Source organism: Hypanus sabinus, unplaced genomic scaffold, assembly GCF_030144855.1.
Source record: "Hypanus sabinus isolate sHypSab1 unplaced genomic scaffold, sHypSab1.hap1 scaffold_749, whole genome shotgun sequence".
NCBI lineage: Eukaryota > Metazoa > Chordata > Chondrichthyes > Myliobatiformes > Dasyatidae > Hypanus > Hypanus sabinus.
The window spans coordinates 181,934-206,511 of NW_026781600.1; the positions used below are offsets into that span (position 1 = coordinate 181,934).

The window sequence follows — 24,578 nt, forward strand, 5'->3', positions numbered from 1 at the left end:
TATAGGAAAGATCCTTCCACATCCAGTCTATCCGTGTCCTCAGGTCCGAGACACCCCCACTATAGGAAACATCCTCTCCACATCCAATCTATCTGTGTCCTCTGATCCTAGACTCCCGCACTATAGGAAACATATTCTCCACATCCACTCTATCTGTGTCCTCTGATCCTAGACTCCCCCACTATAGGAAACATCCACTGCACATACACTCTATCTGTGTCCTCTTGTCCTTGACTCCCCCACTATAGGAAACATCCTGTCCACATCCACTCTATCCGTGTCCTCTGGTCCTAGACTCCCCCACTACAGGAAACATCCTCTCCACATCCACTCTATCTGTGTCCTCTGCTTCTAGACTCCCCCACTATAGGAAACATCCTTCCACATCCACTCTGTCTGTGTCCTCTGATCCTAGACTCCCCCACTATAGGAAACATCCACTGCACATCCACTCTATCTGTGTCGTTTTGTCCTAGACTCCCCCACTATAGGAAACATCCTCCCCACATCCACTCTGTCTGTGTCCTCTGGTCCTAGACTCCCCCACTACAGGAAACATCCTCTCCACATCCACTCTATCTGTGTCCTCTGGTCCTAGACTCCCCCACTACAGGAAACATCCTCTCCACATCCACTCTATGTGTGTCGTCTGGTCCTAGACACCCCCACTTTAGGAAACATCTCCTCCACATCCACTCTATCTGTGTCCTCTGGTCCAAGACTCCCCCACTACAGGAAACATCCTGTCCACATCCGCTCTAGCTGTGTCCTCTGGTCCTAGACTCCCCCACGATAGGAAACATCCTCTCCACATCCACTCTGTCGGAGTCCTCTGGTGCTAGACTCCCCCATTACAGGAAACATCCTCTCCACATCCACTCTATCTGTGTCCTCTGGTCCTAGACTCCCCCACTATAGGAAACATCCTCTCCACATCCACTCTATCTGTGTCCTCTGGTCCTAGACTCCCCCACTATAGGAAAGATCCTTCCACATCCACTCTATCTGTGTCCTCTGGTTCTAGACTCCCCCACTATAGGAAACATCCTCTCCACATCCACTCTATTTGTGTCCTCTGGTCCTAGACTCCCCCACTATGGGAAACATCCTCTGCACATCCACTCTATCTGTGTCCTCTGGTCCTAGCCTCCCGCACTATAGGAAACATCCTCTCCACATCCACTCTATCTGTTTCCTCTGATCATAGACTCCCCCACTATGTGGAACATCCTCTCCACATCCACTCTCTCTGTCCTCTGATCCTAGACTCCCCCACTATAGGAAAGATCCTTCCACATCCAGTCTATCCGTGTCCTCAGGTCCGAGACACCCCCACTATAGGAAACATCCTCTCCACATCCACTCTATCTGTGTCCTCTGATCCTAGACTCCCCCACTATAGGAAACATATTCTCCACATCCACTCTATCTGTGACCTCTGATCCTAGACTCCCCCACTATAGGAAACATCCTCTCCACATCCACTCTATCTGTGTCCTCTTGTCCTTGACTCCCCCACTATAGGAAACATCCTGTCCACATCCACTCTATCCGTGTCCTCTGGTCCTAGACTCCCCCACTACAGGAAACATCCTCTCCACATCCACTCTATCTGTGTCCTCTGCTTCTAGACTCCCCCACTATAGGAAACATCCTTCCACATCCACTCTGTCTGTGTCCTCTGATCCTAGACTCCCCCACTATAGGAAACATCCACTGCACATCCACTCTATCTGTGTCGTTTTGTCCTAGACTCCCCCACTATAGGAAACATCCTCCCCACATCCACTCTGTCTGTGTCCTCTGGTCCTAGACTCCCCCACTATAGGAAACATCCTCTCCACATCCACTCTATCTGTGTCCTCTGGTCCTAGAGGATGCTTCCTATAGTGCGGGCGTCTGGGACCAGAGGACACAGATAGAGTGGATGTGGAGAGGATGTTTCCTATATTGGGGGAGTCCAGGACCAGAGGACACAGATAGAGTGGATGTGGAGAGTGTTGTTCCTGTAGTGGGGGAGTTTAGGAGAAGAGGACACAGATAGAGTGGATGTGGAGACGATGTTTCCTATAGTGGGGGAGTCTGGGACCAGAGGACACAGATAGAGTGGATGTGGAGAGGATGTTTCCTATCGTGGGGGAGTCTAGGACCAGAGGACACAGCTAGAGTGGCTGTGGAGAGGATGTTTCCTGTAGTGGGGGAGTCTAGGACCAGAGGACACAGATAGAGTGTATGTGGAGAGGATGTTTCCTATAGTGGGGGAGTCTAGGACCAGAGGACACAGCTAGAGTGGCTGTGGAGAGGATGTTTCCTGTAGTGGGGGAGTCTAGGACCAGAGTACTCAGATAGAGTGGGTGTAGAGAGGATGTTTCCTATAGTGGGGGAGTCCAGGACCAGAGGACACAGATAGAGTGGATGTGGAGAGGATGTTTCCTGTAGTGGGGAGTCGAAGACCAGAGGACACAGATAGAGTGGATGTGGAGAGGATGTTTCCTGTAGTGGGGGAGTCGAAGACCAGAGGACACAGATAAACTGGATGTGGACAGGATGTTTCCTATCGTGGGGGAGTCTAGGACCAGAGGAAACAGATAGAGTGTATGTGGAGAGGATGTTTCCGATAGTGGGGGAGTCTAGGACCAGAGGACACAGATAGAGTGGATGTGGAGACGATGTTTCCTATAGTGGGGGAGTCTGGGACCAGAGGACACAGATAGAGTGGATGTGGAGAGGATGTTTCCTGTAGTGGGGGAGTCCAGGACTAGAGGACACAGATAGAGTGGATGTGGAGAGGGTGGTTCCTGTAGTGGGGGAGTTTAGGACCAGAGGACACAGATAGAGTGGATGTGGAGAGGATGTTTCCCGTAGTGGGGGAGTCGAAGACCAGAGGACACAGATAGAGTGGATGTGGAGAGGATGTTTCCTGTAGTGGGGGTGTCTTGGACCAGAGGATACAGATAGAGTGGATGTGGAGAGGATGTTTCCTGTAGTGGGGGAGTCGAAGACCAGATGACACAGATAAACTGGATGTGGACAGGATGTTTCCTATCGTGGGGGAGTCTAGGACCAGAGGAAACAGATAGAGTGGATGTGGAGAGGATGTTTCCGATAGTGGGGGAGTCTGGGACCAGAGGGCACAGATAGAGTGGATGTGGAGAGGATGTTTCCTGTAGTGCGGGAGTCTGGGACCAGAGGACACAGATAGAGTGGATGTAGAGAGGATGTTTCCTATAGTGGGGGAGTCTGGGACCAGAGGACACAGATAGAGTGGATGTGGAGACGATGTTTCCTATAGTGGGGGAGTCTGGGACCAGAGGACACAGATAGAGTGGATGTAGAGAGGATGTTTCCTTTAGCGGGGGAGTCTAGGACCACAGATAGAGTGGATGTAGAGAGGATGTTTCCTGTACTGGGGGAGCAGTACCTCCTATTCTGGCTGGGAAGCTTCTCCCTTTTCCCCCAATATGTGTCTCTTGCGTCTTCTCAGCTGCCTATCACCATCCCCTGTGGTCCACTCCCTTCTCCTATTAGATGCCTTCCTCTCCGGCCCTCAACCATTCCCACTCACCTGGCTTCGCCTATCGCCTTCTCGGTAGCCTCCTTACTGTTCCTCCCAGCCTTTTATTCCATCCTCTTCCTTCCCAGTCCGGAAGGAGGGTCTCGGCCCAAAACGTCGACTGCTTATTCATTCCTGTGGACGCTGACCGACCCGCTGGGTCCCTCTGGCGTTGTGTATGTGTGTGTGTTGCTTTGAGTTTTTTTTTAACCTCCTCAGGAAGTCAAAGTTCAAAGTGAATTAATTATCAGATTTATTATCAGAGTATGTGCACGTCAGCACATACAACCCTGAGATGCATTTTCCTGTCGGCATATGCAGCCGGTCTATAGAATAGTGTCCGTAACGGGATCATTGACAGATCGGCGTGCAGATGACAGCAGACATTGTTAATGCAAATATAAATAAATAGCAATAAATAACGAGTACATGAGCTAGACAGTCCTTAACGTGAGACCATCGGTTGTGGGAACATCTCAATAGGTGGGCAAGTCAGTGAAGTTATCCCCTTTTGTTCAAGAGCCTGATGGTTGAGGGGTGATAACTGTCCCTGAACCTGGTGGTGTGGGTCCTGAGGCTCCTGTACCTCCTTCCTGATGGTTGAGGGGTGATAACTGTCCCTGAACCTGGTGGTGTGGGTCCTGAGGCTCCAGTACCTCCTTCCTGATGGTTGAGGGGTAATAACTGTCCCTGAACCTGGTGGTGTGGGTCCTGAGGCTCCTGTACCTCCTTCCTGATGGTTGAGGGGTGATAACTGTCCCTGAACCTGGTGGTTTGGGTCCTGAGGCTCCTGTACCTCCTTCCTGATGGTTGAGGGGTGATAACTGTCCCTGAACCTGGAGGTGTGGGTCCTGAGGCTCCTGTATCTCCTTCCTGATGGTTGAGGGGTGATAACTGTCCCTGAACCTGGTGCTGTGGGTCCTGAGGCTCCTGTACCTCCTTCCTGATGGTTGAGGGGTAATAACTGTCCCTGACCCTGGTGCTGTGGGTCCTGAGGCTCCTGTACCTCCTTCCTGATGGTTGAGGGGTGGTAACTGTTCCTGAACATGTGTTGTGGGTCCTGAGGCTCCTGTACCTCCTTCCTGATGGTTGAGGGGTTATAACTGTTCCGGAACCTGGTGGTGTGGGTCCGGAGGCTCCTGTCCCTCCTTCCTGATGGTTGAGGGGTGGTAACTGTTCCTGAACATGTGTTGTGGGTCCTGAGGCTCCTGTACCTCCTTCCTGATGGTTGAGGGGTTATAACTGTCCCTGAACCTGGTGGTGTGGGTCCTAAGGCTCCTGTACCTCCTTCCTGATGGTTGAGGGGTGATAACTGTCCCTGAACCTGGTGGTGTGGGTCCTGAGGCTCCTGTACCTCCTTCCTGATGGTTGAGGGGTGATAACTGTCCCGGAACCTGGTGGTGTGGGTCCTGAGGCTCCGGACCTCCTTCCCAATGGTTGAGGGGTGATAACTGTCCCTGAACCTGGTGGTGTGGGTCCTGAGGCTCCTGTACCTCCTTCCCAATGGTTGAGGGGTAATAACTGTCCCTGAACCTGCTGGTGTGGGTCCTGAGGCTCCTGTACCTCCTTCCTGATGGCAGCAGTGAGAAGAGGGTCTCTCCTGGGTCCTTAACGATGGACGCTGCCTTTTTGAGGCATCGCTGCTTGATACTGGATACATCGGAGGCCGGTACCCATGGTGGAGCTGACTTAAGTTCACAACTTACTGCAGCTTCTTTTGATCCTGTGCAGTAGCCCCCTCCCACCCTCACACGAAACGTTGATGCAGCCAGTTACAGTTCTCATTGTCCACCTGTCGTAATTCGCGAGCGTCTCTGGTAAGACACCAGATCTCCTCAGGCTCTGGATGAAATGCAGCCGCTGTCGTGCCTCCTTTGTCACTGCATCCATATGTCGGGTCAGAGATGTTGACACCCAGGAACTCGAAGCTGCGCACTCTCTCCACTTCTGACCCCTCTGTGAGGACTGGTGTGGGTGGGTTCCCTTCCTGAAGTCCACCATCAGCTCTGTGGGTCTTGCTGACCTCCCTGCGACTCCGCTCAACCAGCTTGCCGTCTGAAACTCTGCCGACGATGGTGGGCCGTGTGGGAGCTGTGCCTACCCACGCGGTCATGGGCACAGAAGGAGTCGAGCAGCGGGCTGAGCACACACCCCTGAAGCTCTCAACTCTCTGGATGCAGGCAGGAGAATGTGCCCCCGTCCTCCGTTCCTGAAGTCAACAACCATCTCCTGTCGAGACGCTCGAGAAAAATGGCGTCGTCTTGCCGCGAGGCCCCTTCTCTCTGACTCTAACTCGGCGTTATTTGAGGATCGGAGTCAGGTTTAATGCGTCAGGAAATGTCAGATGGAGCTTAAGCCAGATAAATGCGAGGTGTTGCCCCTCGGGAGGGCAAATGCAAGGAGACAGTACACTGTCGGGGGCGAGGTCTTTAACAGCGTCGCTGAGCAGAGGGATCTTGCGATCCAAGTTCACAGCTCCATGAAAGCGGCCACGCAGGTCGATGAGGCGGCTGAGGACGCTCGCTTTTGTTAGTCGAGACTTTGAGTTCAGGAGTCAGCGGGTGATGTTGCTACTTTATCAAACTGTGGTCAGGCTACATCTGGAGAATTGTGGGCAATTCTGGCCGTCCCAGTACGGGTAGGATGTCGAGGCTTCGGAGAGGGTGCAGAAGAGTTTCACCAGGACGCTGCCTGGTTTAGAGGGCACGTGCTGTCACGAGAGGCTGGATAAACATGGGTTGTTTTCTCTGGAGGCCGAGGGGAGATCTGAGAGCTGTTTACAGGATTTCGAGAGGCATAGATAGAGTGGACAGGGGGTATCTGTTTCCCAGAGTTGACATGTCTAGTACCAGAGGGCAGGCACTGAAGGTGAGGGGGGGATGTAAGGGGTAAGTTTTTCACTCAGTGAGTGGTGGATGCCTGGTCTGGTGAGAGAGGCGTCAGACGCTTCGTGTTGGGGTGTTTTTGACCTGCTTTTTAGCCGGGTCAGCACGACAATGTGGTTCCTGTGCTGTACTCCTGTACGTTTTCTCGCGGCAGCAGTACATCGTGGGTCGGGGTCAACTACGGATATTGCATCCTGGCTGTCTTGATACGCAAGCCGGGGCAGTACGACGGAGAGCAGGCTGTTCCCCATGGAGCAGGCTCCCCCTGTCCACGCGGCCGACGAATACAGAGGAACGGCAGAGATCCACACAAGTCTGGCACCAGGAGTCGCCAGTACGTGTCCAACCCAACGTCAGACGGCCTTGGGGACCCCGGCTTCGTATTTTTTTTCCTCGGGGTTCACTCCCGAAGTGAGTCAGCGGAGCTTTGAGATCTGAGTTTTCCTTCTCCCAGATGAGCTGCCGACCGCGGCTGAGGAGCCCCTTCTGCCCGAAATACATAGTGAAAATAAAACCGTATAAATTACAATCGGAAACATCAACAAAACTGTGCAAAAAGTCTCGGGCGCGCATGAGGGGTGATTGATAAGTTCGTGGCCTAGGGTAGAAGGAGTCAATTTTAGGAAACCTAGCACATCTATTTTTCAGCATAGTCCTCTCCTACATTTACACACTTAGTCCAGCGGTCATGGAGCGTACGGATCTTGGACCTCCAGGAAGTGTCCACAGCAGGGGTGAATGAGATGTTCTTGGCCTAAGGTAGGAGGAGATGAGTTATACAGCTCTCATTACCTGCACATCCAGGTCAACTCTTTGAGTGATTATGCAGAAAATTTGAAGTTAATAACTCATCTCCTTCTACCTTGGGCCACGAACGTATCAATCACCCCTGATGGGTTATTAACTTCAAACTTTCTGCATAATCAAAGAGTTGACCTGGATGTGCAGGTAATGAGAGCTGTATAACTCATCTCCTCCTACCTTAGGCCAAGAACATCTCGTTCACCCCTGCTGTGGACACTTTCTGGAGGTCCAAGATCTGTACGCTCCACGACGGCTGGACTGTGTGTGTAAATGTAGGAGGGGACTATGCTGAAAAATAGATGTGCTAGGTTTCCTAAAATTGACTCCTTCTACCCTAGGCCACGAACTTATCAATCACCCCTCGTATATATCGCAAGGGTGCTGAAGACTTTTGTCAACTGGGGGGGGGGGGGCCGGGGAGTGAGTTTGTGAACCTGGCGGGGGCTGAGGACGTTGGGAGTGGCGAGGGTGGAACGCTGCGGGAGCAGGGTGTGGGACAGGTGGCAGCGAAGGAGTCGCGAGGGATGGGATATGCAGACACACCAGCCCCGAGACACCAGGCAAGATCATCTGATTCCAAACAATTGGCTTATTGATCATTACTGAACGTCTCTCCGGTGCGTCCCGCTCCCTTCACTCTCCCTTCCCCTTTTCCCAACCGTGATTCCCCTCTCCCTTCCCCCTTCCCACTCTCAGTCCACGGTAGAGACCCCGATCAGAATCGGGTTTCTTGTCACTCATGTATGTCATGAAATTTGTGTTTTACGCAGTACGGTGGAATACATAAAATTATTACAGCAGTGTGCAAAAGTATCAGGCAGCCTAGCTCTGTGTGTGCATGTGACTTTTGCACAAGATTGTGTATAAAATTAAGTCAAATCAATGCAGATGTAGAAAAAAAATAGTGGAGTTCATGGGTTCAGAGTCCATTCAGAAATGGGACGGCGGAGGGGGAAGAGGCTGTTCCTGAATCGTTGAATGTGGGTGTCTTCAGGCTCCTGCACCTCCTCCCTGACGGTAGCAATGAGAAGAGGGCATGTCCTGGGAGACGGGGGGTCCTTAATGACGGACACCAGCTTTTTGAGGATGGCAATGAGTGCTGGGGAGACTGGTGCCTGCGACAGAGCGGGCCAAGTTTGCAAATTTCTGCAGCCTTTTCCGATCCTCTGCGGTGGCTCCTCCATACCAGACGAAGGGGCAGCCAGTTAGAATGCTCTCGCAGGAGCATCTGTCGAAATTTGCCAGGGTCTTTAGTATCGTAGCAGATACCTGAAACTCCCAATGTCGTGTCTTCTTTGTAGCTGCTGGGCCCAGGACAGATCCTCAGAGATGTTGACACCCAGGAACTCGAAACGTCTCCCTCTCTCCACTCCTGATCCCTTAATGAGAACTGAAGCGTGTGTTCCTTCGACTTCCCCTTCCTGAAGTTCACAATCAGCTCCCTGGTCTTCCTGAGCTGGCTACTGTGACGCCAATCTATCTAGTTGCTGTCGGGGAGCCTTTCGATGGGGTCTGGGCTGTGCCTGGCCACGCAGCCAAGGGGAGAGAGCAGAGCAGCGGGTGAAGCACACATCCTCGAGGTGTTCTGCCTGCACACTTGCAGTTGAAATTAAACGAGAACATGGCTGTGCAGGCTGAAGGCTCAACCTCGCCGAGCGCCAGTGTTCAGAGTAGGCCTAGCGGAGGTGTCAAGGCCCATCCTGACTGATTGTGGTCTGTTGGTCAGGAAGTCAAGGGAAGGAAGTGTATTTTTTTTAGCAACATCGCGCAGGGCAGGCCTGTCAGCAGCCCCGTGATTCAACCCGAGCCAAACCGCGGTGTTATCCTGTTAGTCTGGGCCGTGGGAGGAGACTGGAGCACCCAGAGGAAGCCCACGCATTCCACGGGGAGGAGGTGCAGATGCCAGGACTGAACTCCGACGCGCCGAGCTGGCATGGGGGTTGCGCGAACCTCTCCTCGTTAGCACCAATCAGGGAGCCTGGAGCCCCACACTCCAGGAGCAGCTCTGCGGTTAGATTTCTGGACAGTCCATGAACTTGGCCACACTAGTTTTGTTACTTAAAGTCTTTTTTTTTTGCACGTATTGCCCTGTACTGCTGACACAAACCACAAATTTTGCAACTATCCATCAGTAATAAACTGATTCTGACAGGTGGAGAAAAAGTCTGTGTCTATCTGTGCCCCCTCGTGGTTTTACACACCTCCGTAAGGTCATCCCGGGAATAAAGTCCCAACCTGCCCGACCTCTCTCCGTAACTCAGTCCCTCGAGTCCCTCTGCGCTCTTTCCAGTTCAGTGGCACCTTTCCCACAGCAGGGTGACCCAAACAGAACACAGGACCGACCCCAAGTGCGGACTCACCGACGTCCGGACACCTGTACTCGGTGCCCTGATGAATGAAGGCCAGCTTGCCAATGGCCTTCTTCCACCAGCGCCCCCTTCCCCGTCTACCTGTGTCCCTGTACCTATCCCGAGGTCCCTCTGTTGTATAACTCTCTGGGGCCTGCCGTACTCAGTGAAAGACACAACTTGATCTCAATTTCCAAAACGCAGCTTCGGCACCTCTCTAGGTGAGACCGCTTTTGCCGCACCTCGGCCCACTCATGATGTGCCACAGGCGGCGTCCTGCCCTGCCCGCGGCCACGTGAAACCGCGGAGAGTCGAGGACGCGGCTCAGCACCTCAGGGAAACCCGGCCTCCCCTCGGTGGACCGAGGACCCCGCCTGTCCCGGACGGCCTCTCGTCTCCCCCCCCCATCAGGCAGAAAGCACAGCAGGCTGAAAGCACGTCCCACCAGGACAGGCTCCACCCCGGAAATCCAGCAGACATTGAACTGACTTTCTGACTTACCGTCCTTGAAGAGTAAAAAGCTTTTATGTTACGCCTCCGTCTAAGTGTGCAATTTGCAGAGACTTAAAATAAACAGTATGTAGGACAGTCAATATAACAGTAGAAATACAAATCAATTAATCGGTCTGATGACCTGGCAGGAGAAGCTGCCCCCAGAGCCTGTTGGGACCACGGCCATCGAACATTCCTCATGCGTTAACCCCTCCGTTCCCGGAATCTTTCTCATGAACCTCCTCTCCACCCTCCCCAATGTCAGCACATCCTTACTTAGGTAAGGGTCAAGAATCAGAAACTTCACTGTCATTCCAACCAACGCTGCAGACAGCGTCTCTGCAGGGTAGAATGAGACAGTGTTTCCCAGGGGCAAGTGCAATCATAACCTAACAAACGTAACAAAAGATAGTAAAACACAACAGCCACATGTTGGTTAAAATCAAGTTATAAGTGTCCAAAGCAGAGTCAGGTAGAGCAGCTACTTAGCAGTCTGACTGCCTGTGGGAGGAAGCTGTTCAGCAGTCTTGTGGTTTTAGTTTTGATGCTCCTGTAACATTTGCCTGGTGGCAGAAGAACAAACATAGAAACATAGAAAATAGGTGCAGGAGTAGGCCATTCGGCCCTTCGAGCCTGCACTGCCATTCAGTATGATCATGGCTGATCATCCAACTCAGAACCCCGTACCTGCTTTCTCTCCGTACCCCCGATCCCTTTAGCCACAAGGGCCAAATCTAACTCCCTCTTAAATATCGCCAAGGAACCGGCCTCAACTGTTTCCTGTGGCAGAGAATTCCACAGACTCACCACTCTCTGTGTGAAGAAGTTTCTCCTCATCTCGGTCCTAAAAGGCTTCCCCTTTATCCTTAAACTGTGACCCCTCGTTCTGGACTTCCCCAACATCGGAAACAATCTTCCTGCATCTAGCCTGTCCGATCCCTTTAGAGTTTTATATGTTTCAATAAGATCCCCCCTCAATCTTCTAAATTCCAGTGAGTATAAGCCTAGTCGATCCAGTATTTCTTCATATGAAAGTCCTGCCACCCCAGGAATCAATCTGGTGAACCTTCTCTGTACTCCCTCTATGGCAAGAATGTCTTTCCTCAGATCAGGGGACCAAAACTGCACAGAATATTCTAGGTGCGGTCTCACCAAGGCCTTGTACAACTGCAGTAGAACCTCCCTGCTCCTGTACTCAAATCCTTTTGCTATGAATGCCAACATACCATTTGCCTTTTTCACTGCCTGCTGTACCTGCATGTCCACCTTCAATGACTGGTGTACAATGACACCCAGGTCTCGTTGCATCTCCCCTTTTCCTAATCGGCCACCGTTCAGATAATAATCTGTTTTCCTGTTCTTGCCACCAAAGTGGATAACCTCACATTTATCCACATTAAATTGCATCTGCCATGAATTTGCCCACTCACCTAACCTATCCAAGTCACCCTGCATCCTCTCAGCATCTTCCTCACAGCTAACACCTCCGCCCAGCTTCGTGTCATCTGCAAACTTGGAGATGCTGCATTTAATCTGCTTGTCTAAATCATTAATATATATTGTAAACAACTGGGGTCCCAGCACTGAGCCTTGCAGTACCCCACTAGTCACTGCCTGCCATTCTGAAAAGGTCCCGTTTACTCCCACTCTTTGCTTCCTGTCTGCCAACCAATTCTCTATCCACATCAATACCATACCCCCAATACCGTGTGCTTTAAGTTTACACACTAATCTCCTGAGTGGGACCTTGTCAAAAGCCTTTTGAAAATCTAAATATACCACATCCACTGGCTCTCCCCTATCCACTCTACTAGTTACATCTTCAAAAAATTCTGTAAGATTCGTCAGACATGATTTTCCTTTCACAAATGCATGCTGCCTTTGTCTGCTGATGGGGTTCATGGAGAGGGTGTGAGGAGTCTTTAATGATGCCTTCTGGAGGCATCGACTCTGAACTGGACAGAAGGCAGGGAGACCCCAATAACCTTCTCTGCTCCCCTAACCACCACCTGCAAGGCTTTCTTGTCGGTCCAAAGGGGACCAAAACTGCTCCCAATACTCCCCGGCCAGTGCTTTATATAAAGCCTCAGCATTACATCCTTCCAGTACCCTCAAAATGAATGCCAACACTGCATTTGCCTTCCTCGCCTCTGACCCCACCTGCAAGTTAACCTTCGTAGGGAATCCGGCAGAAGGACTCCCAAGTCCCTTTGCACTTCAGGCTTCAGAAATCTCTCTCCAGTTGAGAAAAGAACAGCCTGCGCCTTTATTCCTTGTACCAAAGTGCGTGACCACGCTGCACTCCACCCCCTCCAACTATCTCATCGCAGGAGGGGCGAGGTGAGGAGGAATTTCCTCAGCGGAGGGTGGAAAGCCCGTGGAGTTCGGCGGCTGGAAGTGGATGGCTTTCGGGTTTGAAAAGGGGGTTGCGGGCGAGGGGCGAGGGCAGGATTCCTCCGTCTCCTGTGGCCCGCGGATCAGAACCGCTGGTGACTCCGCTCAGTCTGATGACCTCTCCCCCTCCCCTCGGGTCTGCAGGTTGGAAACTTCCTCCGCATGTTCCGGGGCTCTCTGTACAAGAAGTACCCGTCCCTCTGGAGGCGCCTGGCCACCGTCGAGGAGAGGAAGAGGATTGTTGCCTCGTCTCACGGTACGGGGCCGGCGACAGGAACGCAAGGCTGCAGGGAGGTGGGGTAGGTGGCGAGGGACTTGCCTGCACAGGGGCCAACGGATTTGCCTCCATGGGGCAGTGGAGACAAAGGTGAGGTGGAGGGGGGTACACTTACACACCCTCTCTGACACACACACCTCTCTCTCTCTCCCTCACGCTCACCCCTCTCTCTGCAGCACACCCCGTGTCCCTGACACACTCATCCCTCTCCCCCTCTCTGACACACACACCCCTCTCTCTGCAGCACACCCCGTGTCCCTGACACACTCATCCCTCTCCCCCTCTCTGACACACACACCCCTCTCACTGCAGCACACCCCGTGTCCCTGACACACTCATCCCTCTCCCCCTCTCTGACACACGCACCCCTCTCACTGCAGCACACCCCGTGCCCCCAGACACACTCATCCCTCTCCCCCTCTCTGACACACGCACCCCTCTCACTGCAGCACACCCCGTGTCCCCTACACACTCATCCCTCTCCCCCTCTCTGACACACGCACCCCTCTCTCTGCAGCACACCCCGTGTCCCCAGACACACTCATCCCTCTCCCCCTCTCTGACACACTCATCCCTCTCAGTGCAGCACACCCCGTGTCCCCGACACACTCATCCCTCTCCCCCTCTGACACACGCACCCCTCTCACTGCAGCACACCCCGTGTCCCCGTCACACTCATCCCTCTCCCCCTCTCTGACACACACACCCCTCTCACTGCAGCACACCCCGTGTCCCCAGACAGACTCATCCCTCTCCCTCTCTCTGACACACACACCCCTCTCACTGCAGCACACCCCGTGTCCCCCGACACACTCATCCCTCTCCCCCTCTCTGACACACGCACCCCTCTCTCTGCAGCACACCCCGTGCCCCCGACACACTCATCCCTCTCCCCCTCTCTGACACACGCACCCCTCTCTCTGCAGCACACCCCGTGTCCCCGACACACTCATCCCTCTCCCCCTCTCTGACACACGCACCCCTCTCTCTGCAGCACACCCCGTGTCCCCGTCACACTCATCCCTCTCCCCCTCTCTGACACACACACCCCTCTCACACACTAATCCACCTTTGTCCTGCACTCCCACAGATCACGGATACACGACACTTGCCACCAACGTAACTCTCCTTCGAGCGTCAGAGGTGGAAGAAATCCTCGAAGGAAACGATGACAAATACAAGGCCATCTCCATCAGCACCGAGCCACCAACCTACTTACGGTGCGTAACCACCGTTCACGGTGTGTGTCCTACCCTCGTACGCCGAGGTCCCCCCGTCCCTCGACACTCCCCACCGTTCACGGTCCGTGTCCTACCCTCGTACGCTGAGGTCCCCCTGTCCCTCGACACTCCCCACCGTTCACGGTGTGTGTCCTACCCTTGTACGCCGAGGTTCCCCCGTCCCTCGACACTCCCCACCGTTCACTGTCTGTGTCCTACCCTCGTACGCCGAGGTCCCCCCGTCTTTCGACACTCTCCACCGTTCACGGTGTGTGTCCCACCCTCGTACTCCGAGGTCCCCCTGTCCCTCGACACTCCCCACCGTTCACGGTGTGTGTCCGACCCTCGTACGCCGAGGTCCCCCCGTCCCTCGACACTCCCCACCGTTCACGGTGCGTGACCCACCCTCGTACGCCGAGGTCCCCCCGTCCCTCGACACTCCCCTTTGCTCACAGTGTGTGTGTCCCACCCTCATACGCCGAGGTCCCCCCGTCCCTTGACACTCCCCATGGCTCACAGTGTGTGTGCCCTACCCTCATACTCCGAGGTCCCCCCGTCCCTCGACACTCCCCACAGTTCACGGTCCGTGTCCTACCCTCGTACGCCGAGGTCCCCCTGTCCCTCGACACTCCCCATTGCTCACAGTGTGTGTCCTACCCTCGTACGCCGAGGACCCCGTCCCTCGACACTCCCCATTGCTCACAGTGTGTGTCCTACCCTCGTACGCCGAGGTCCCCCCGTCCCTCGACACTCCCCACCATTCACGGTGTGTGTCCTACCCTCGTACACTGAGGTCCCCCCGTCCCTCGACACTCCCCACCGTTCACGGTGTGTGTCCGACCCTCGTACGCCGAGGTCCCCCTGTACCTCGACACTCCCCACCGTTCACGGTGCGTGACCCACCCTCGTACGCCGAGGTCCCCCCGTCCCTCGACACTCCCCACCGTTCACGGTGCGTGTCCTACCCTTGTTCGCCGAGGTCCCCCCGTCCCTCGACACTCCCCATTGCTCACAGTGTGTGTCCTACCCTCGTACGCCGAGGACCCTGTCCCTCGACACTCCCCACCGTTCATGGTGCGTGTCCTACCCTCGTACGCCGAGGTCCCCCCGTCCCTCGACACTCCCCATTGCTCACAGTGTGTGTCCTACCCTCGTACGCCGAGGACCCCGTCCCTCGACACTCCCCACCGTTCATGGTGCGTGTCCTACCCTCGTACGCCGAGGTCCCCCCGTCCCTCGACACTCCCCATTGCTCACAGCGTGTGTGTCCCACCCTCGTACGCCGAGGTCCCCCTGTCCCTCGACACTCCCCATTGCTCACATTGTGTGTGTCTCTCTCTCTCTCTCCCATAGCGAACCAAAATCTAAGAGAAACAATCAGTGGGTTCCGACCTTGCCGAACAGCTCTCACCACTTGGACGCGGTGCCATGTTCCACCTCCATTAACAGGAACCGCATGGGCCGAGACAAGAAGAGAGCTTTCCCCCTCTGGTGAGTTCTCAGCTGCCCTGGCAAGTGTTGGAGAGGCCTTGAGGTGCAGGGTCTCAGGGAGCTGGGCCGGCAAAGATACCGTTTGTCACGCCGGCCTTGGCAGTTGTACAAGAGGTTGGCCAGGCCGCACTCGGAGAACTGTGTCCCGTTTTGGGAGAGGTGCCATCGAGCTGGAAAGAGCGCAAAGGGAGAGTTACGGGAACGTCGCTGGGACGCGAGGGGCTGAGTTACAGAGGGAGGTCGGGCAGGTAGGGAATTCACTCCCGGGAGCGTAGTGGGGACCTGACAGAGGGGTGTAGAACCACGAGGGGGCACAGATAGGGTGAACGTGCACAGATTTTTTCCCCCACGGTTGGGGAATCTTGAACCAGAGGTCACAGGTTTAAGGTGAGAGGGGAAAAGGGATTAAGTAGGGGAAACTTGTTCACCCAGAGGGTGGTCCGTCTGTGAAAGGAGCTGCCGCAGGAAGTGGTCGAGACAGGTACATTAATGACACTCGGATAGGGACACGGATAGGGAAGGTTTAGAGGGATACGGGTGGTCCGTCTGTGAAAGGAGCTGCGGGAGGAACTGGTCGAGGCAGGTACATTAACGACACTCGGACAGGGACACGGATAGGAAAGGTTTAGACGGATACGGGTGGTCCTACTGTGGAAGGAGCTGCCGGAGGAAGTGGTCGAGGCAGATACATTAACGACACTAGGACAGGGACATGGATAGGAAAGGTTTAGAGGGAACGGGTGGTCCGTCTGTGGAAGGAGCTGCCGGAGGGAGTGGTCGAGGCAGGTACATTAACGACACTCAGACAGGGACACGGATAGGAAAGGTTTAGAGGGATACGGGTGGTCCGTCTGTTGAAGGAGCTGCCGGAGGAAGTGGTCGAGGCAGGTACATTAACGACACTCGGACAGGGACACGGATAGGAAAGGTTTAGAGGGATACGGGTGGTCCGTCTGTGGAAGGAGCTGCCGGAGGGAGTGGTCGAGGCAGGTACATTAACGACACTCAGACAGGGACACGGATAGGAAAGGTTTAGAGGGATACGGGTGGTCCGTCTGTTGAAGGAGCTGCCGGAGGAAGTGGTCGAGGCAGGTACATTAACGACACTCGGACAGGGACACGGATAGGAAAGGTTTAGAGGCATACGGGTGGTCCGTTTGTGGAAGGAGCTGCCGGAGGAAGTGGTCGAGGTGGGTACATTAACGACACACGGACAGGAAAGGTTTAGAGGGATACGGGTGGTCCATCTGTGAAAGGAGCTGCCGGAGGAAGTGGTCGAGGCGGGTACATTAACGACACTCGGACAGGGATACGGACAGGAAAGGTTTAGAGGGATACGGGTGGTCCGTCTGTGAAAGGAACTGCCGGAGGAAGTGGTCGAGGCGGGTACATTAACGACACTCGGACAGGGATACGGATAGGAAAGGTTTAGAGGGATACGGGTGGTCCATCTGTGAAAGGAGCTGCCGGAGGAAGTGGTCGAGGCGGGTACATTAACGACACTCGGACAGGGATACGGATAGGAAAGGTTTAGAGGAATACGGGTGGTCCGTCTGTGGATGGAGCTGCCGGAGGAAGTGGTCGAGGCAGGTACATTAACGACACTCGGACAGGGACACGGAGAGGAAAGGTTTAGAGGGATACGGGTGGTCTGTCTGTGGAAGGAGCTGCCGGAGGAAGTGGTCGAGGCAGGTACATTAACGACACTCGGACAGGGACACGGATAGGAAAGGTTTAGCGGGATACGGGTGGTCCGTCTGTGGAAGGAGCTGCCGGAGGAAGTGGTCGAGGCAGGTACATTAACGACACTCGGAGAGGAAAGGTTTAGAGGGATACGGGTGGTCCGTCTGTGCAAGGAGCTGCCGGAGGAAGTGGTCGAGGCAGGTACATTAACGACACTCGGACAGGGACACGGATAGGAAAGGTTTAGTGGGATACGGGTGGTCTGTCTGTGGAAGGAGCTGCCGGAGGAAGTGGTCGAGGCAGGTACATTAATGACACTCGGACAGGGACACGGATAGGAAAGGTTTAAAGGGATACGGGTGGTCCGTCTGTGGAAGGAGCTGCCTGAGGAAGTGATCGAGGCAGGTACATTAACAACACTTGGACAGGGACACGGAGAGGAAAGGTTTAGAGGAATACGGGTGGTCCGTCTGTGGAAGGTGCTGCCGGAGGAAGTGGTCGAGGCAGGTACATTAGCGACACTCGGACAGGGACACGAATATGAAAGGTTTAGAGGGATACGGGTGGTCCGTCTGTGTAAGGAGATGCCGGAGGATGTGGTCGAGGCAGATACATTAACGACACTTGGACAGGGACACGGAGAGGAAAGGTTTAGACGGATACGGGTGGTCCTTCTGTGAAAGGAGCTGCCGGAGGAAGTGGTCGGGGCAGGTACATTAACGACACTCAGACAGGGACACGGACAGGAAAGGTTTAGAGGGATACGGGTGGTCAGCTTGTGGAAGGAGCTGCCGGAGGAAGTGGTCGGGGCAGGTACATTAACGACACTCGGACAGGGACACGGACAGGAAAGGTTTAGAGGGATACGGGTGGTCCGTCTGTGGAAGGAGCTGCCGGAGGAAGTGGTCGGGGCAGGTACATTAACGACACTCGGACAGGGACACGGACAGGAAAGGTTTAGAGGGATACGGGTGGTCCGTCTGTGGAAGGAGCTGCCTGAGGAAGTGATCGAGGCAGGTACATTTACGACACTCAGACAGGGACACGGTCAGGAAAGGTTTAGCGGGATACGGGTGGTCCGTCTGTGGATGGAGCTGCCGGAGGAAGTGGTCGAGGCAGGTACATTAACGACACTCGGACAGGGACACGGAGAGGAAAGGTTTAGAGGGATACGGGTGGTCTGTCTGTGGAAGGAGCTGCCGGAGGAAGTGGTCGAGGCAGGTACATTAACGACACTCGGACAGGGACACGGATAGGAAAGGTTTAGCGGGATACGGGTGGTCCGTCTGTGGAAGGAGCTGCCGGAGGAAGTGGTCGAGGCAGGTACATTAACGGCACTCGGACAGGGACACGGAGAGGAAAGGTTTAGAGGGATACGGGTGGTCTGTCTGTGGAAGGAGCTGCCGGAGGAAGTGATCGAGGCAGGTACATTAACGACACTCGGACAGGGACACGGATAGGAAAGGTTTAGTGGGATACGGGTGGTCTGTCTGTGGAAGGAGCTGCCGGAGGAAGTGGTCGAGGCAGGTACATTAATGACACTCGGACAGGGACACGGATAGGAGAGGTTTAGAGGGATACGGGTGGTCCGTCTGTGGAAGGAGCTGCCTGAGGAAGTGATCGAGGCAGGTACATTAACAACACTTGGACAGGGACACGGAGAGGAAAGGTTTAGAGGAATACGGGTGGTCCGTCTGTGGAAGGTGCTGCCGGAGGAAGTGGTCGAGGCAGGTACATTAGCGACACTCGGACAGGGACACGGAGAGGAAAGGTTTAGAGTGATACGGGTGGTCCGTCTGTGTAAGGAGATGCCGGAGGATGTGGTCGAGGCAGATACATTAACGACACTCGGACAGGGACACGGAGAGGAAAGGTTTAGACGGATACGGGTGGTCCGTCTGTGAAAGGAGCTGCCGGAGGAAGAGGTCGGGGCAGGTACATTAACGACACTCAGACAGGGACACGGACAGGAAAGGTTTAGAGGGATACGGGTGGTCAGCTTGTGGAAGGAGCTGCCGGAGGAAGTGGTCGGGGCAGGAACATTAACGACACTCGGACAGGGACACGGACAGGAAAGGTTTAGAGGGATACGGGTGGTCCGTCTGTGGAAGGAGCTGCCGGAGGAAGTGGTCGGGGCAGGTACATTAACGACACTCGGACAGGGACTCGGACAGGAAAGGTTTAGAGGGATACGGGTGGTCCGTCTGTGGAAGGAGCTGCCGGAGGAAGTGGTCGAGGCGGGTACATTAACCACACTCGGACAGGGACACGGAGAGGAAAGGTTTAGAGGGATACGGGTGGTCTGTCTGTGGAAGGAGCTGCCGGAGGAAGTAGTCGAGGCAGGTACATTAATGACACTCGGACAGGGACACGGATAGGAGAGGTTTAGAGGGATACGGGTGGTCCGTCTGTGGAAGGAGCTGCCTGAGGAAGTGATCGAGGCAGGTACATTAACAACACTTGGACAGGGACACGGAGAGGAAAGGTTTAGAGGAATACGGGTGGTCCGTCTGTGGAAGGTGCTGCCGGAGGAAGTGGTCGAGGCAGGTACATTAGCGACACTCGGACAGGGACACGAATATGAAAGGTTTAGAGGGATACGGGTGGTCCGTCTGTGTAAGGAGATGCCGGAGGATGTGGTCGAGGCAGATACATTAACGACACTCGGACAGGGACACGCAGAGGAAAGGTTTAGACGGATACGGGTGGTCCGTCTGTGAAAGGAGCTGCCGGAGGAAGTGGTCGAGGTAGGTACATTAACGACACTCGGACAGGGACACGGATAGGAAAGGTTTAGAGGGATATGGGTGGTCAGCCTGTGGAAGGAGCTGCCGGAGGAAGTGGTCGGGGCAGGTACATTAACGACACTCGGACAGGGACACGGACAGGAAAGGTTTAGAGGGATACGGGTGGTCAGCTTGTGGAAGTAGCTGCCGGAGGAAGTGGTCGGGGCAGGTACATTAACGACACTCGGACAGGGACACGGACAGGAAAGGTTTAGAGGGATACTGGTGGTCCGTCTGTGGAAGGAGCTGCCGGAGGAAGTGGTCGAGGCGGGTACATTAACCACACTCGGACAGGGACACGGATAGGAAAGGTTTAGAGGGATACGGGTGGTCCGTCTGTGGAAGGAGCTGCCGGAGGAAGTGGTCGAGGCGGGTACATTAACGACACTCGGACAGGGACACGGACAGGAAAGGTTTAGAGGGATACGGGGGGCCGTCTGTGGAAGGAGCTGCCGGAGGAAGTGGTCGAGGCGGGTACATTAACGACACTCGGACAGGGATACGGACAGGAAAGGTTTAGAGGGATACGGGTGGTCCGTCTGTGTAAGGAGATGCCGGAGGATGTGGTCGAGGCAGATACATTAACGACACTCGGACAGGGACACGGAGAGGAAAGGTTTAGACGGATACGGGTGGTCCGTCTGTGGAAGGAGCTGCCGGAGGAAGTGGTCGAGGCGGGTACATTAACGACACTCGGACAGGGACACGGACAGGAAAGGTTTAGAGGAATACGGGTGGTCCGTCTGTGGAAGGTGCTGCCGGAGGAAGTGGTCGAGGCAGGTACATTAGCGACACTCGGACAGGGACACGGACAGGAAAGGTTTAGAGTGATACGGGTGGTCCGTCTGTGTAAGGAGATGCCGGAGGATGTGGTCGAGGCAGATACATTAACGACACTCGGACAGGGACACGGAGAGGAAAGGTTTAGACGGATACGGGTGGTCCGTCTGTGAAAGGAGCTGCCGGAGGAAGAGGTCGGGGCAGGTACATTAACGACACTCAGACAGGGACACGGACAGGAAAGGTTTAGAGGGATACGGGTGGTCAGCTTGTGGAAGGAGCTGCCGGAGGAAGTGGTCGGGGCAGGAACATTAACGACACTCGGACAGGGACACGGACAGGAAAGGTTTAGAGGGATACGGGTGGTCCGTCTGTGGAAGGAGCTGCCGGAGGAAGTGGTCGGGGCAGGTACATTAACGACACTCGGACAGGGACTCGGACAGGAAAGGTTTAGAGGGATACGGGTGGTCCGTCTGTGGAAGGAGCTGCCGGAGGAAGTGGTCGAGGCGGGTACATTAACCACACTCGGACAGGGACACGGAGAGGAAAGGTTTAGAGGGATACGGGTGGTCTGTCTGTGGAAGGAGCTGCCGGAGGAAGTAGTCGAGGCAGGTACATTAATGACACTCGGACAGGGACACGGATAGGAGAGGTTTAGAGGGATACGGGTGGTCCGTCTGTGGAAGGAGCTGCCTGAGGAAGTGATCGAGGCAGGTACATTAACAACACTTGGACAGGGACACGGAGAGGAAAGGTTTAGAGGAATACGGGTGGTCCGTCTGTGGAAGGTGCTGCCGGAGGAAGTGGTCGAGGCAGGTACATTAGCGACACTCGGACAGGGACACGAATATGAAAGGTTTAGAGGGATACGGGTGGTCCGTCTGTGTAAGGAGATGCCGGAGGATGTGGTCGAGGCAGATACATTAACGACACTCGGACAGGGACACGGAGAGGAAAGGTTTAGACGGATACGGGTGGTCCGTCTGTGAAAGGAGCTGCCGGAGGAAGTGGTCGAGGTAGGTACATTAACGACACTCGGACAGGGACACGGATAGGAAAGGTTTAGAGGGATATGGGTGGTCAGCCTGTGGAAGGAGCTGCCGGAGGAAGTGGTCGGGGCAGGTACATTAACGACACTCGGACAGGGACACGGACAGGAAAGGTTTAGAGGGATACGGGTGGTCAGCTTGTGGAAGTAGCTGCCGGAGGAAGTGGTCGGGGCAGGTACATTAACGACACTCGGACAGGGACACGGACAGGAAAGGTTTAGAGGGATACTGGTGGTCCGTCTGTGGAAGGAGCTGCCGGAGGAAGTGGTCGAGGCGGGTACATTAACCACACTCGGACAGGGACACGGATAGGAAAGGTTTAGAGGGATACGGGTGGTCCGTCTGTGGAAGGAGCTGCCAGAGGAAGTGGTCGAGGCGGGTACATTAACGACACTCGGACAGGGACACGGACAGGAAAGGTTTAGAGGGATACGGGGGGGCCGTCTGTGGAAGGAGCTGCCGGAGGAAGTGGTCGAGGCGGGTACATTAACGACACTCGGACAGGGATACGGACAGGAAAGGTTTAGAGGGATACGGGTGGTCCGTCTGTGAAAGGAGCTGCCGGAGGAAGTGGTCGAGGTGGGTACATTAACGACACACGGACAGGAAAGGTTTAGAGGGATACGTGTGGTCCATCTGTGAAAGGAGCTGCCGGAGGAAGTGGTCGAGGCGGGTACATTAACGACACTCGGACAGCGATACGGACAGGAAAGGTTTAGAGGGATACGGGTGGTCCGTCTGTGAAAGGAGCTGCCGGAGGAAGTGGTGGAGGCGGGTACATTAACGACACTCGGACAGGGATACGGATAGGAAAGGTTTAGAGGAATACGGGTGGTCCGTCTGTGGAAGGAGCTGCCTGAGGAAGTGATCGAGGCAGGTACATTAACGACACTCGGACAGGGACACGGATAGGAAAGGTTTAGAGGGATACGGGTGGTCCGTCTGTGGATGGAGCTGCCGGAGGAAGTGGTCGAGGCAGGTACATTAACGACACTCGGACAGGGACACGGAGAGGAAAGGTTTAGAGGGATACGGGTGGTCTGTCTGCGGAAGGAGCTGCCGGAGGAAGTGGTCGAGGCAGGTACATTAACGACACTCGGACAGGGACACGGACAGGAAAGGTTTAGAGGGATACGGGTGGTCCGTCTGTGGAAGGAGCTGCCGGAGGAAGTGGTCGAGGCGGGTACATTAACGACACTCGGACAGGGATACGGACAGGAAAGGTTTAGAGGGATACGGTGGTCCGCCTGTGAAAGGAGCTGCCGGAGGAAGTGGTCGAGGTGGGTACATTAACGACACACGGACAGGAAAGGTTTAGAGGGATACGGGTGGTCCATCTGTGAAAGGAGCTGCCGGAGGATGTGGTCGAGGCGGGTACATTAACGACACTCGGACAGGGACACGGAGAGGAAAGGTTTAGAGGGATACGGGTGGTCCGCCTGTGAAAGGAGCTGCCGGAGGAAGTGGTCGAGGTGGGTACATTAACGACACACGGACAGGAAAGGTTTAGAGGGATACGGGTGGTCCATCTGTGAAAGGAACTGCCGGAGGAAGTGGTCGAGGCAGGTACATTAACGACACTCGGACAGGGATACGGACAGCAAAGGTTTAGAGGGATACGGGTGGTCTGTCTGTGAAAGGAGCTGCCGGAGGAAGTGGTCGATGCGGGTACATTAACGACACTCGGACAGGGATACGGATAGGAAAGGTTTAGAGGGATACTGGTGTTCCGTCTGTGGAAGGAGCTGCCGGAGGAAGTGGTGGAGGTGTGTACATTAACGACACACGGACAGGAAAGGTTTAGAGGGATACGGGTGGTCCGTCTGTGGAAGGAGCTGCCGGAGGAAGTGGTCGAGGCGGGTACATTAACGACACTCGGACAGGGATACGGACAGGAAAGGTTTAGAGGGATACGGGTGGTCCGCCTGTGAAAGGAGCTGCCGGAGGAAGTGGTCGAGGTGGGTACATTAACGACACACGGACAGGAAAGGTTTAGAGGGATACGGGTGGTCCATCTGTGAAAGGAGCTGCCGGAGGATGTGGTCGAGGCGGGTACATTAACGACACTCGGACAGGGATACGGACAGCAAAGGTTTAGAGGGATACGGGTGGTCTGTCTGTGAAAGGAGCTGCCGGAGGAAGTGGTCGATGCGGGTACATTAACGACACTCGGACAGGGATACGGATAGGAAAGGTTTAGAGGGATACTGGTGTTCCGTCTGTGGAAGGAGCTGCCGGAGGAAGTGGTCGAGGCAGGTACATTAACGACACTCGGACAGTGACACGGATAGGAAAGGTTTAGAGGGATACGGGTGGTCCGTCTGTGGAAGGAGCTGCCGGAGGATGTGGTCGAGGCGGGTACATTAACGACACTCGGACAGGGATACGGACAGGAAAGGTTTAGAGGGATACGGGTGGTCTGTCTGTGAAAGGAGCTGCCGGAGGAAGTGGTCGATGCGGGTACATTAACGACACTCGGCCAGGGACACGGATAGGAAAGGTTTAGAGGGATACGGGTGGTCCGTTTCTGGAAGGAGCTGCCGGAGGAAGTGGTCGAGGCAGGTACATTAACAACACTCGGACAGGGACACGGACAGGAAAGGTTTAGAGGGATACGGGTGGTCCGTCTGTGGAAGGAGCTGCCTGAGGAAGTGGTCGAGGCAGGTACATTAACGACACTCAGACAGGGACACGGTCAGGAAAGGTTTAGAGGGATACGGGTGGTCCGTCTGTGGAAGGAGCTGCCGGAGGAAGTGGTCGGGGCTGGTACATTAACGACACTCGGACAGGGACACTGATAGGAACGGTTTAGAGGG

The 24,578-nt window shown here is 54.9% G+C and overlaps 1 pseudogene; it reads left to right on the top strand.

Annotated features, from left to right (window-relative positions):
- The first annotated feature begins 3,513 nt into the window (after positions 1–3,513).
- The window catches only part of LOC132390043 (SWI/SNF-related matrix-associated actin-dependent regulator of chromatin subfamily B member 1-like), a 47,757-nt pseudogene continuing 26,692 nt past the window's right edge, over positions 3,514–24,578 (top strand).